A 15,075-nucleotide genomic window follows, 5' to 3' on the forward strand; every position below is an offset into this window, starting at 1 on the left:
TTTTGCCTATAGAACTTTAATAAACTAACTATTTATGGATCATGCCTATTTTACTCGGTATATTTTTAGCATGCTATTAACTAAAAAAATGTGCTAATAGGATTTTATAAATATTATTAGTTAATAACTAAAATTATCGAGCATGCTTTCTTTTATTACAATAACCTTAGTAATTAAAATTGTCTTCATATGTCTAAATAATGAAATTTGCCCTCCATATTATTCATGTTTTTATATTTATGATATCTATGTCTGATTGTATGCACACACATAATTATTATGACCTTCACAACTTATCTGTGTTTTCAAGCATACTAATTAATTAATCTGGAGGTTTGCTTGAGATTTTGTGTGTTAACTATTTGTACTATCTATTTTGTTTGACGATGTGTCTAATTAGGATGCCTATATTTTCTTTTGTCTAAAGCCCACCCTAATAGTACATCCAATGCATCTTGGATATTAAGTTTGGACGATAGACACGCTTTAGGACGTTAGTTCTTATTTCTTTTAGATCGTTTTAGGATTATAATAACAAATGAACATAGGAGGGGTAGGGGTGGATAGACCCTTCAAAAATGATGGAAGTCGATCCGAGCAGAAAAATGACAAAACACTATATTTTTGTCTTTCGATTAACAAGCCGACATTGATCTGAAGAATATAAATACATAAATATTTTTATCCTTACTACTTTTAAATATTTTCGTTTGTATATATTTGGGGTTGTTTAATATTTAAAAAAAAGAACAGAAATAATTCCTATTAGGCATCACTATTTTTTTATTATTTCATTTGCCTTTACTCTTATTTAATTAGTTGATTATATTTATTTATCCTATAATAATTCTAACATTAATTGTTTAGTTTAACTTAATTAAATCTCTTGAACAGAAACATTTTTTTATGATCTTTTGTTTCATTTAAATGATTTATTTAAATTATCCCTCCTTTATTTAATCATTTTCATACAAAGTCTATTTTTCCTATAAATTATCCTAAATGTTTAAAATTTATATTCCTTTCAAATTGTTTAATGCTTTCATTATTGTTAAACACATTTTTCCAAAGTTAGTCAAATAATTTTCAAATCATCGGACAACCACATGTTAGCGGCTATTTTAAGTGTTAAAACCTTCTTAAAATCGTAATATGAACCTCGTACCTTTTTCTCTGAATTTTTAAGAATTAAATCTATTAGGGTCTTTTAAATTAAATTTATTTAAAAAATTAAGTGGCGACTCTTCTTTTACTAAAATTAATTTTTTCTCTATAAAATTGAAATTAATTTTAAACCTTCTTTTTCCGACAAAATAGAAATGACAACTCTTCTGGGGACTTAATTAGATTCTAACCATTAGATTTGATTATTTATTTGACTAATTGTTTGGGTTTGTAATAATTAGTAATTATTGCTTTCATTAATTGCATAATTATGTGATTAATTTATATATTAAACTGTCATTTGCATTTTATGATATTTTCCTATTTAATGTATAGTATATTAAAGAACGGTTTTACAGAATCGCAGCCGGGCTTTTTCTACTTAACTCTTTTCGGAACGATCGATAATTTATTGATACGTCATGCATCCAATGGTTGTCGTAAGTTCCAGCCTGAGTTGTCCGCTTGGGTTACCAGTCTTGCAAATGTCACTCTTAGTCAACTAGTGTAGAGCAAAACCAAAACCATGATTTAGTGCATTGGCCTAAGACGACCCAATACCCAAGGCGTATTGGGCCCATTAGAAGCCCACCTTGTGCCTATTTGTCCCACTGGACAATAAAAGACAATCATGCTTATGTGTTTAATTGAAGGATGTATATATTATTTTTAAACAAATCAATTATCCAATGGGGTGGGAATAACTTATTTTCTTTCTTGTAGGATGGACCCAATAGACGAACCCTTAAGAATCCGAACGGTGACTCTACCTCATCTTTACCTCCGAGTGTGGTAGAAATTTATGAACAACGAAGATAAGTAAAAGGTTCGAAGTCACATATGCCATAGTGACCTCCTTATTCCCAAAATATGGGATTTCGACAAGATCAAGGAAGAACTTTCACTTGTCAAAGCTAAATGGATGGACAGGCTTTCCGGACCAAACATTCCACTTCAAAAACTTTACACTCGATTTGGACGAGCAAGAGCTTTCGAAAAGTACCAAGACTAATTTTTCTCAAAGGAAAAATGGAAGGAAATACGTCCCTTTGAGTTTGCAATATGCCTACTTGGGACAATGGTATTTCCCCAAGGCCCAAACTATACTATCCATCCACGTGTAGTAATGGTCACTCATGTCATCTTCAATGGGGTAAACTACAGGTCCGCAATCAAGTACTATACTTTGGTGCCCATGATTCTTACAGACATTTATCGAGCATTGGATAAGTGTAAAAATGGTGGACGGTTCTTTCAGGGATGTAATCTGATACTTCAGTGGTAGAGGATGAGACACTTACTCAAATCTCATGACCCAGACCATCCAGATCCTTTGAGACGACCAGACAAACTTGAAGGTCACAGTTGGTGGTTATATTGTAATCATTTTCACAGAATTGGAGGTCCAAAATTCTGATATCCAAAGCTTCAGGGATTAATAGAAGAAAACGTTCAATGGTCAATCGAGAGTATGGTGCTACCAGAGTAAATAACAACTTGAGGGGAAAAGGTCCCTTACTTGATATTAACCGGATTGAGAGGAACCCAATCGTATGCCCCCACTCGAGTCCTTAGACAACTAGAAGGAAAATAGGAACTTCCACAAACCGCAAACATGAGAAAGTTTGCAACACAGCACGAAAGTGGCCAAGTCTCTTTTGCTGAATAGATACTTAGAACATGGGAAAATTGAAGGGTGTTGGGTGAGTCATTGTCGAATAGATTTCAACTTGAGTGTTCTGCAGAGTACATGGAATGGGTAAAGAAGAACCTTACTGGAATCATCAAACCAGGGCCGAATGTCCCTCGTTATGTTATGGATGTTGGTGCTAAACATCAAATTCGACTCCATCAGCTCCAATAGAAGTATGAGAAGAATGAGTTGGATCATCAACGCCGGCATTCAGAAGACACCAAAGTCATATCCCGGTTGAAGAAAGAGCTACGAAGAGCGAGACAGTACATGTCTGAGTTAGATGATATCATGGAGAAACAAATTCCATCCATAGAATTTTAGGCATCAAGAAGGGGCTCAGTTAGCAAGAGATCATCTGTGGATAAACAGATATGCCATATGAAAAGAAGTCAGCATCGCCAAGAGAACCAAACTTAGTGAAGGATCATAAGAATCTTAAAATTCATTATCATCCCCTGTGTGGGATTACTTTTATTTGTACTTTGTTTTGTTATTTCCATTCTGAGCTTATGTACCAATTTTGAGGTTTGTTAAATATTTTGAATGTTTTTAAAGTACTTTGGGGATAATGAATTGGCTTAAAGAACATATACATCCTTCAATTCGCTAGGTCTACCCTTGGCACAAAAGGGCCACGCATTTGTTTAGGACGCGCAATAACTGTTTATGTGTTTGTGTGTTTATTTATCTTATTATATGCGATATTTTACATTACATGAACAAAGACTAACATATTTCTTTTGAGTTTTTTTTCTTTTTACCAGGTAATTAGAATTGATATGTGTTGAATTCAAAATGGTCGACCATCCTTACTTCACGAGATATAAAGCAATCATACTACCCTTCCCTGACCAATCTTTGAAAAAAAGCAAAGGAAAAATGACTGGTACCGCTGAGGAAACAGGAATAGGGGATGTTACCATCAAAAGTTTTGAATCTACCGATCATAGTGAATTGATCGCTCAATTGATGCAACGGATCGCAGATATGCAGGAAGAGCTACAACAGACCAAGGATCTGGCCAAATTAGCTATTGTAGTGAATGTACCTCCTCTCAATACTAGAATACCTCCACCTCATTTTCCATCACTCAGCTCCCCATTTCCCAACTACTTCCCTACCCATACCATAGGACCCATCATTTCCAACACCCACACCATTGATTTAATCATGTCCAATGCCCCTTATGTCAGCATTTCCTACCAAACACCGCCCCCACTAAATCAGAACCGAATACCCAACACTAGTCACTCCCAAAACTTTATGCCAATTTACCAAATACCACCATCATTTTCCCACAACCCACATATTTTTCCAAGCCAACCTGCGCACCCTTCGGTAATATTTCAAACTCCTTTGGCTTATACAATCCATGAACCATATCCTAGACTTCCCATGCAACTAGAACTGGATCATTATGAGGAAATGGAGAGAGAGTGGAGGTTAAAAAAAGAAAAATGTGAGCAAGAAATGAGCGCTATGAAAGATGCCATCTCCTAAGAAGTAAAGAGTGTTCAATCTTCGAAGAAAATCACAAGACTTGAGTATGAGGACATTTGCATGTACCCATATTTGGAGATACCCGAAGGTTACAAATTCCAAAGTTTGACACCTTCAATGGCATTGGGAATCCCATGGCTCACCTCTAAGCTTATAGTGACAAGCTTGTAGGTATTGGGAAAAATGATGCATTGGTCATGAGATTGTTCAACAGGAGCCTAATTTGAGAGGAGTTAAAATGGTTCACTTTTCTGGAACTGCGTCAGTGGTCAACATGGGGAGCTTTGGCCAAAGATTTCTTAGAAAGATTCTAATTTAATGTCGAATCAGTCCCTGATAAATATTATTTGGAAAAGAAAAAGAAAAAAACCATGGAGAATTATCGTGAGTATGCATACCACTGGAGGAAACAAGCCACCAAAGTACAACCTGTGATGTCGAAAAGTGAAATAACCATTATTTTCATTCGGGTTTAGGAGCCTGAGTATTATGAAAGGATGTTGCCCATAATGGGACAGAAGTTATCAGAACTGATTAAGATGGGAGAAGCCATAGAGGATGTTCTTAAGTCTGGAAAGGTTACGAGTCTCACTTCTTTGCAAGCCACCAACAAAGCCTCATTGTCTGTTGCCGCAGGATTTCCTAAGAAAAAGAAAGAGGATGTGTCTGTTGTGTCTTTTAGCCCAAGACCAAGACCACAAAGATATTTTGGGTCTAGTTCTATCATTGGAAACTCCAATCAATTCCTTTCCTCAAGCAACTACCCACTATCTCCACAAATTCCACTCCCAGTCTACTACGTTCAACCAAACTATCAAGCATCCCCACCTATCTACCTAAATCATCCAGCAGTATACCAAAATCCTAGACAAAATAACCAAAATACCAATAAGCTACCTCACCCTAACCTAGAAAGAAAACCTCATCGAGTCTTCACTCCTTTGGCAGAAACACGTACCCAAATCTTTGAGCATCTAAGAGCAGCAGTAATGATTTGCCTAATAGAAGTAAAGCTGATAAATCCTACATCGAGGTTCTTTCAAGCAGAACAATGATGTGTCTACCATTATGGAGGGGTGGGACATGATACGAAAGGATGTATCAACTTGAAACAAAAGATTCAAGACCTGATTGACCTCAGAGTTATCAGTCTCCAACATCCTGCCCCCAATGTGAACCATAACCCATTGCCTGATCATAGGGGAGCAACCATAAACATGATCGAAAGAGAAGAATATTGGCTCCCCAATAAGACTAGAAGCAAAGAAGATGTCAATTCACTCATTCCAACAGTGGCTTCATTAACCATAAAGGCTCATCCAGAGTTTGTGGTGATAACCGCGCCTCATCAGGCATTTGCTTTGGTAGCAGAAGAAAGCCTTGTCCAGCCCAAAGAAAATTTTATTGTGCATATAGCTATAGTGCAAGGAATGACGCATTCTAGAAGGTGTTATATTCCGGATGAGAAGATTCAGGTAACGCAAAGGAAAGAGAACCAAAAGAGGGCAATCAGAGAAGGTGAAGCTGAAGAGTTTTGGCGAAGAATGCAATCCAAGGAATACTCTATTATCAAGCATTTGAAAAAGACCCTAGCTCAAATTTCTGTTTGGGCTCTATTAATGAGTTTTGAGTACCATCGACAAGCATTATTGAAGGTACTTGATGAAGCATATGTATCGACGGGAATAAGTGGTGAAAATGTGGCCGCCATAGTGAGTCATGTCATTGGGAGTCACAAATTGCTTTTCTAGGAGAAGAGTTGCCACTTGAAGAAGTGATGCACAACCGACCCCTATATATCACCGTCAAATGTAGGGGCAAGTTTATGGATCGAGTGTTAATTGATAATGGCTCAGGACTCAATATTTGCCCATTATCAACCCTCACTCAGCTAGATTATGATGCAGGGAAAATTCATCAAAATCGAATGAATGTAAGAGCATTTGATGGCGCACAAAGAGAAACCATGGTGAAAGTAGACTTATGCATCCAAATGGGGCCTGTGGAATTTTCTACCGAGTTTCATGTAATGGGTATAGACACAAGCTACAATTTGTTGCTAGGAAGACCATGGATACATGTTGTTGGGGCAATTCCATCTACATTGCATCAGTTGTTGAAATTTATTTGGGAAGACCATGATATTGTCGTTCAAGGTGAAGAAAGTAACCTTAGTCACCCTGGCTCCTCGGTTCCCTTTATTGGAGCATCTCCCAAATCTACTAATTTTCACCTGGTGGAGATAATGAATGTTGATAATGAAGATACAACACCTCAAGTGTCAATGCCACCAGTGTACAAAATGCTTACCACAATTATGTTAAGAAGCGGGTTTGAACCTGGGCATGGGTTAGGGAAGAACTTGGATGGGATATCTGAACCTCTTCCTATCCCATCTAAAAATTTCCACTTTGGTGTCAGTTATATCCTAATAGAGAAAGAATTGTTTGAAGCTGATACAAGGAAGAAGCATGATTGTGATACACCAAATCCTATTCCAAGTCTGTACCAGTCATTTTCTGTCAAAGCTTTAGAGTCTGAGATTGATGATTTAAAAGAAGGGATGGGAAAATTATTTGAAGAAGAAGAATGCGCCGTGATCTTGGAGGAAGAAGCAGGGACATCGGGCATCCATGATGCTGAGCCAGATGAGAAATTATCAAATTGGAAGTCCACGCCGCTCCTAATTCCCCGCTCATCTTGTTAGATAAAGACATATTATCTACTTGCTTTTAAATTGGTAGTAGTTCGTAGGAGGCCCGAGACCCACCCTTTATGTTATTTCAATCTAGTTATGCTTTAAATTTCCCTTGTGATGTTTGAAAAAAGGTGCACAGTCAAGGACAAAGTTTGTATTTCTTTGGGTTTAAATGAAGACCTCCTTTGTTGCAAAATTTACTCAGTCTCTGCTTATCAGTCTATATTTTACTTATCTAAGTTTGTTTGCTTATGATTTTAGTAAAAATAACTTAAAACCTGCCAATATCATGTCATGTCACAAGCTAAATGAACAAAATGAGATAGATCATGATGAGTTCAAGGATTATGATAAAGAGGCTACGATACCTGAATACCTCGCCGAGGGATTGAAACAATTTGAGGAGTAATATAAATCAAATCAAGAGGAAACTGAGGCTGTGAATCTAGGAGATGATGAATGTATCATGGAAACTAGAAAAAGTTTCCATTTAACAAAAGCTCAGAGGAAGGAACTTATTATTTTGCTTAGAGAATACATCGATATATTTGCTTGGTCTTATGATGATGTGTCAAGTTAAAGTATAGACATCATTTCTTATAAATTGCCGATCAATCCGGATTGCAGTCCAGTAAAACAAAAGACTCAAAAGTTCAAGCCAGATTTGAGTTTGAGGATCAAAGAAGAGGTTACCAAGAAAATTCAATCCAGAGTTGTAGAAGTGACATAGTATCCAACTTGGTTAGGTCACATTGTTCCAATACCTAAGAAGGATGGTAAGATTAGAATCTGTGTTGATTATAGAGATCTGAACAAAGGGATTGCAAAATATCCATATTTTCATTGATAATTGTGCCAAGCATGAGGTGCAGTCGTTTGTGGATTGCTACATGGGTTATCACCAGATTCTAATGGATGAACAAGATGCAGAAAAGATAGGTTTCATCACACCATGGGGTGTGTATCATTATTGAGTAATGCCATTTGGGCTCAAGAATGCTGGGGCCACTTACATGAGTGCCATGACGCCATTTTTCATGATATGATTCACAAGGAAATTAAAGTGTCCGTGGATGATGTCATTATCAAATCCCATAAAAGTGTACATCATTTGAATCACTTGAAGAAGTTCTTTGATTATCTGTACAAATACAACTTGAAATTAAATCCCACTAAAGTGCTTTTGGAGTGTCAGTCGGCAAGTTATTGGGGTTTATAGTTAGTACAAGGGGTATCAAGCTTGATCCCGCTAAAATCAAGGTGATTCAAGAATTACCTCCACCAAAGAACAAGAAAGAAGTGATGAGCTTCTTGGGAAGATTGAACTACATCAGACGATTCATAGCTCAGTCCACGTTAATTTGTGAGATATCTTTAAGCTATTGAAAAAATATGCATTAACAAAATGGACCGAAGTGTCACGCTCCGGGAGGGTACCCTAGACGTAACCAGCACCCGAAGGCCATTTCTGACCTCCGAGCGAACCACCTGGTCCAGTCACACATTCATTCAATCACATTCTCTTAGCGGAAACTCAATTAATAAGATACTATTCACAATATGGGGGCCGAAGGCCAAACATTCATCAACTCAACAAACAAATATAATAAGACTCCTCAAAATAACCGTTCAACCTCCCCACACTCAAGTCTATGAAGCCTCTATCAAAGTCTAAAAGGTGTCAATGATAAGTCCATGGCTACCAACAATCAAAATAAGGGTAATGACAACAAAACTGTACAAGAAGGCTCAACATCCTCCGGGAACTAGGAGGACTCACCAACTAGCGGGAAGTGTATGTGGATCTTCAACGAAGCGCCGGTTGATGATCTCTAGTACCTGTCTCTGCATTATGAAACGATGCAGGCCAACTGGCGTCAGTACATAGAATGTACGAATATATAAAATGGCCGAATACAATGAACATCAAGGAAGAATCAGTCAACTCAGAATCCCAACTCATATATATATATATATATATATATATATATATATATATATATACAGGACAACTCACTCAAATGTCCTAAGTCTAAACAAAAATATGATTTAGACGGGACCAATCACATATCATTCAACTCAGTCTGACTCAGAGTACTATCAAGACCTATTTGGGAGTTTCTCTTATCCGACAACCATCACTTATGAGCCAGTGACAGTATAACAAGCTGACGTTGTTGCCGCGTCCGTTCATACTTTGCTAGGGCATGAACGAGTCAACCAATCATGGATCCAATCCAACCAAGTCCTATAATGTCAGGACAAACCTCTCGGGGAAGCATCCGACTTTAACGGTTCAATCCCCCTACGTTGGCAACACAGGTATTGGGTTCGAGTATGGACTTTACTCTTGCCTAATTCGGTGCTCGATACTCCTCTCAAGACTCAATGCTCATAAAACTCCATCCAATCAACTCAATCAAATCATATCGATAAGTCTCATTACAACCTTGTTAACTCATAAACTCTATCACAATCAAATCTCTTCCAATCGTACTATTCGATCAATCTCAATCATCTCTTTAAAAGAAATTTAAATGCACATTTATAGCAACATATAGATATAATCAATCATTACCTCCATCCATTTGAGAAATCTTTGTGACTCATCACAACTTCAAGACTTTAAATCGACATTTTAAAATAGACAACATTTTTTAGGAAAATAACATCCTTTATCACAATCTAAATAATTAAAAAGGTCAATAAAATATATTTAACAATTCATCCTTATCAACTCATACTCATATAAAGGCCCATTTTAGGGACTTCTTAGCTCGACAACATCAATACATATAGAATCGAATAATTAGGGGACAAAACTCATTTAAACTTAAACCATACCAAGAACTCCATTTTCATGAACATCTAACCTCAAAGTAAGAGTAGGGCACATGGGTGGACTCAACCCATGTTTTGGATAGCCTTACATACCTTAGTGAATACTTGAAGAAAACCTTGATGTTGGGTCTTCAATGGAGGACTCAAATTTTGAAGCTCTTGGACAAACCTTTGTTGGAAATGGAGGAGAAGGAGAAGAAGAAGAAGAGAGAGAGAGACTTCTAGGGCTTTTAGAGAGAGAGTGGGGGCTGAAGAAATGGTCCAAAAATGTTCAAGGCTTGTGAATATATAATTTGGGACAATTCCCAAATTACCCTTCCTCCAAAATTCTGAAAAATAGGCCAAAAACACCTTTGACGCGATAGTGGCGCGTCGCGCCCTTACAGCGCCAAGGCCAATTACGCCTAAAAACCTGCACAACTTTTAGTGGCGCGCCGCGCCAAGGACCAAACTACTGAGGCATGTTTCTGGCGCGATAGTAGCGCGTCGCACCCTTATAGCGCCAAGGCCAAAGGTTCTGGGTTCTGGAATTTTAGCTTGAAAAACCCTACACACCTCGCAGGGGCGCGCCGCGCCAGGGACCAAACTACTGAGGCATGTTCCTGGCGCGATAGTGGCGCATCGCGCCACTGCGGCGCCAAGCCTAGATTTCCAGTAGTTGAACCCTAGGGCTGAAATTCCTGCTGTGCTAGTCCGTCTTAGGATCGTCATATCTTTCGACTCCGAACTCCAAAATTTACATTCTTGGTGGCGTTGGAAAGAAGACTCGACGACCTTTAATTTAATAGGTCATGAGCCACCTAGATTGTCGTCTTTCAAAAGATAGGGTCGTTAGAAGTCGATCCCTTTTACGAACTCGTCCTAAAGCTTAGCCACGATGGATCTTTTGGACTTAGCTTGGTCCTAGGGGTCCTTCGTGAACCCACATCACCTCTAACGCTGCTCAATTTCTCAAAGACTCATCTTACTCATGAAATTGCTTCACAATACCCGAGTTCGACCTTACACGTGTACAAGAAAGATCTGAATCTTAGGGAAACATTTTGAGGGATGTTACACGAAGAGTGTCAGACAGCTTTCGATGCTATCAAAAGTTACTTGTTTAATCCACCGGTGTTAGTTTCTTCGAGGGAAGGAATTCCGTTGTTTGTATATTTATCTGTCTCGGATAATGCATTAGAACGCATTCTAGGTCAACATAATGAAACTGAAAAGAGGGAACGATCAATCTACTACTTAAGCAAGAAGTTTACTCCAGACGAGGCTCGTTATACTCTTCTGGAGAAAACTTGTTTTGCTTTAACCTGGATTGCTCAAAAATTGAGACATTACTTGTCCTCATATACTACATATCTCATTTTCAAGATGGATCCATTGAAATATATCTTTTAGAAGGCGATGCCGACCGGGAAGTTAGCAAAATGGCAAATGCTTTTAAGTGAGTTTGATATTGTCTAGATGACCCAAAAGGCGAAAAAAGCACAAGTCTTAGCTGATCATCTCACAGAAAATCTAGTAGACGAAGTGTATGAACTGCTCAGAACTTATTTTCTCAATGAAGAGGTATCATTTGTAGGAGAATATTTCTCCAAAGCATACCCTAGTTGGAGGGTATATTTTGATGGGGCGGTGAATCATGAAGGAAATGGAATTGGACCAGTCTTAATATCATAATTTGGCCAACACTATCCTATGGCGGCAAACTCCAATTTCGTTGCACGAACAACATGGTTGAGTATGAAGCATGCATCATGGATCTAAAGATGGCTATCGATAAGAATATTCAAGAGTTGTTGGTAATCAGAGATTCAGATTTACTGATTCATTAAGTTCAAGGGGAATGGGCCATGAAGAATTTGAAGATTACATCATACGTGAAGTTAGTGCAAATGTTGTGTTAAAGGTTCCGCAAGATCGAGTTTAGGCATACCCCAAGTTTACAAAATGAATTTACTGACGCTCTTGCTACTATCTCCTCAATGATCAAACATCCGGATACAAGTTATATTGACCCTGCGGAGATATATTTGAAAGAACAAACTGCTTACTGTTCGCATGTCGAAGCAGAACCAGATGGGAGGCCTTGGTATTTTAACATAAAAAAGTATCTAGAAACTGGAACTTATCCATTTAATGCGAATTTCAATTAGAAGAAAGAAATACGTCGAATGGCTAATAATTTATTTCCAAGTGGAGAAACCCTTTATAGGAAGACTCCAACTATGGGACTTCTCAAATGTGTCGATGCCATTGAAGGTATGAAACTTCTCAAACAAATTCACGCGGGAGTTTGTGGAACTCACATGAATGGGCTTACCTTATCAAAGAAGATTCTTCGAGCCGGCTATTTTTTTATGACTATGGAGCATGATTGTTGTAAGTATGTGCAAAAATGGCATCAATGTCAAGTGCACGGTGATTTGATTTGAGTACTTCCTCACGAACTCAATGTTATGAGTTCTCCTTGGCCTTTGTGGCTTGGGGTATGGATAACATTGGTCTAATAGATCTAGCTGCCTCTAATGGACATAGGTTCATTCTAGTTGCCATTGATTACTTCACCAAGTCGGTGGAAGCAGCCTCGTATAAATCAATTACGAAGAAGGTATTAGCAAACTTCGTTCGCAATAATTTTATATGTAGATTTGGAATACCAAATCCCATCATTACTGATAATGGAGAAAATCTCAATAGTCATTTGATGAAAGAGATATCGGAGCAATTCAAGATCAATCACCAAAACTCAACCGCATATCTTCCTCAAATGAATGGAGTCGGAGAAGCTTCCAACAAAAAAATCAAAAAGATATTGAGGAAAATGATTGACAATCATAGAGGTTGGCATGAGATGTTGCCATATGCTTTGTTAGGTTACCGAACGACTATTAAAACATCAATTGGAGCAACTCCATACTTGCTAATATATGGGACGGAAGCCGTAATCCCCACTGAAGTGGAAATACCTTCGTTGAGAATCATTCAAGAAGTTCAATTGAGCAACGCCGATGGGTTCGTAATCGAATTGAACATTTGGCTTTGATTGATAGAAAGAGAATGACCGTCATTTTCCATGGTCAATTGTATCAACAAAGAATGATTCGTGCTTTTAACAATCGAGTGAGACCAAGAATGTTTGAAGTTGGTTAGTTGGTTCTCAAACGCATTTTTCCACATCAAGATGAGTATAAAGGAGAGTTCGTGTCAAATTGTCAAGTACCATACATGGTTCGCAAAGTGTTATCTAGAGGTGCCTATTGTACGAAATTGATGGCCAAGAATGGCCGAAACCAATCAACTCAGCGGTCAAGAGATACTACGTTTGAAGGTTCATAGTTTTCTTTTATCACTTTACCTATAATTGTGTCGTTTGCTTGTAATCGTTTCTATGCTTGTTTGTTTTAAATTAACCCTCCTCTTTGTAATGAACTATGTCTGACCTGAATTCTCAAGAATGAGCTACATAGGCGGCCCATGTCAGCTTCAGTCACCCTTTTATCTACTTTCAATATCCCCTTTTGGTGTTTGAATTACGTCGGACCTGAATTCTCAAGAACGAGATACGTAGGCGGCCTATGTCGGCCTCAATCATTTTCCGATTAAAATCTCCTATTTCTCATTTATCTCACGAGAGGAGAATTATGTTTGATTTGATTCTTGTCTCAACGGAATACGTAGGCTCCACAATGGTTTGGTCATGTCTCTTGTAAGTTCTATATTTATAATAAAAACTGGGACAGAATTTTTGAGAGGGACTCAAAAATTTCAAAGAAGATCTTTCTACAAAAGAGTCAAGACTAAGGTGCAACAGATAAAGTAACAGGGACAAAATTTTTTAGAGAATCTCAAAAATTCTACAAATCTTATTGGTAGTTTGATATTCACAAAGACATCTAACAGGGACAGGAATTTTTGAGGATGATCTCAAACATTTATCAAGCAGTATCACACGTTTAAAGGCAATTTGGAATATTTTCAACATGATCAAAAATTTAAAGCTAACTACAAATGATCTTCAGCATCATCCGAAGGTTTTGGTCAGTTTCAAAAGTTCAAGACTAGCTTCAAATGATCCCCAACATTATTAGAAGTTTAACGTCAACCTCAATGATTTCCAGCACCATCAGAGTCCAAAGTCAACTATAATTTTTTTTAGCTATGTCAGAACTTTCCAACTTCAACCCTCAAGAATCCTCAAAATTTTGTGAACAAGCTATCAAACATGCTTAAAGCTTTGAATCAAGGACGTTCATTTAAGCTATGCGTGGCATGACATTTGGCAGTGATCTTTTCCAAATTACTCTTTAAAAACCTCATATTCTTTAAAGCTTTTAATATATCAAATATTTTGCATAAAATATATTTTTTTCTTATTTCTACCTAGAAGTGGGGAATCAGAGCAAGCAATTGAAGATACCAAGACAAGGAGCAAACAAACGGAGAATTCAACACAGATCAATTCATTCAAAACTAACAAATTTTCTTTGGATGCAGATTTATAAAGGATCATCATATCCCTCCATTCAGCAAGTACAAAGAAGTCAAAAGAACAAAGTTTTCAAAAATGATAATTTTTTCCATCGAATTCATCAGGCGAAAAAAAGTCATGCAAAATACGAGCAACAATGCCTCGTTCAAATCTCCATAATTAATATAAAGTGTTCGAAAATGAGCATGATATTCGCACACAAATGTCGAAGTGATCAGGCACTTTGTACATATTTTCAAAAATTTTCCTTAAAAAGTTTTGCTCAGTCGTTAGTTAGAACAACAATGTATCTATTACTTGTTTTCTTTTGAGTACAGGAACACGCAAAAGAGCTACTTCCAAAGCATGCAAACGTCTATAATGACGTCAAATTGTATTCTCCAACGTAAAAGACGTCTAATGGGCATACATAATCCGCATCAAATATCGAAGAAGGTTTGAAGTGCAACTAGCCAAAATATCTAATATGATGCCAAAAATCAATCAAATATAAACATCTGAAGGATATCGATCATCATATTATCAATGAAGCATCACCACCCTATCAATAGGACATCATCATCATTATGCATTTTAATTGCCAAGAGGGCCATTCATATTATATCACCGGAAGTGGTAATATCATTGCCAAGAGGGTCATTCATATTATATTGCCAGAAGTGGTAATATCATTGCCAAAAGGACCATTCA

At 37.4% G+C, this 15,075-nt stretch overlaps 1 protein-coding gene across 1 annotated transcript in view; it reads right to left on the minus strand.

The window, feature by feature from the left end:
- Positions 1–8,813: 8,813 nt before the first annotated feature.
- LOC129894343 (uncharacterized) overlaps positions 8,814–15,075 on the minus strand; it is a 41,134-nt gene continuing 34,872 nt past the window's right edge. Inside the window, exon 5 of the mRNA XM_055969996.1 lies at positions 8,814–8,903. The gene's annotated coding sequence lies outside the window, so the exon portion shown is untranslated. The remainder of the gene's footprint in view (positions 8,904–15,075) is intronic.

The sequence above is a fragment of the Solanum dulcamara genome, chromosome 7 (assembly GCF_947179165.1).
Source record: "Solanum dulcamara chromosome 7, daSolDulc1.2, whole genome shotgun sequence".
Taxonomy (NCBI): Eukaryota; Viridiplantae; Streptophyta; class Magnoliopsida; order Solanales; family Solanaceae; genus Solanum; species Solanum dulcamara.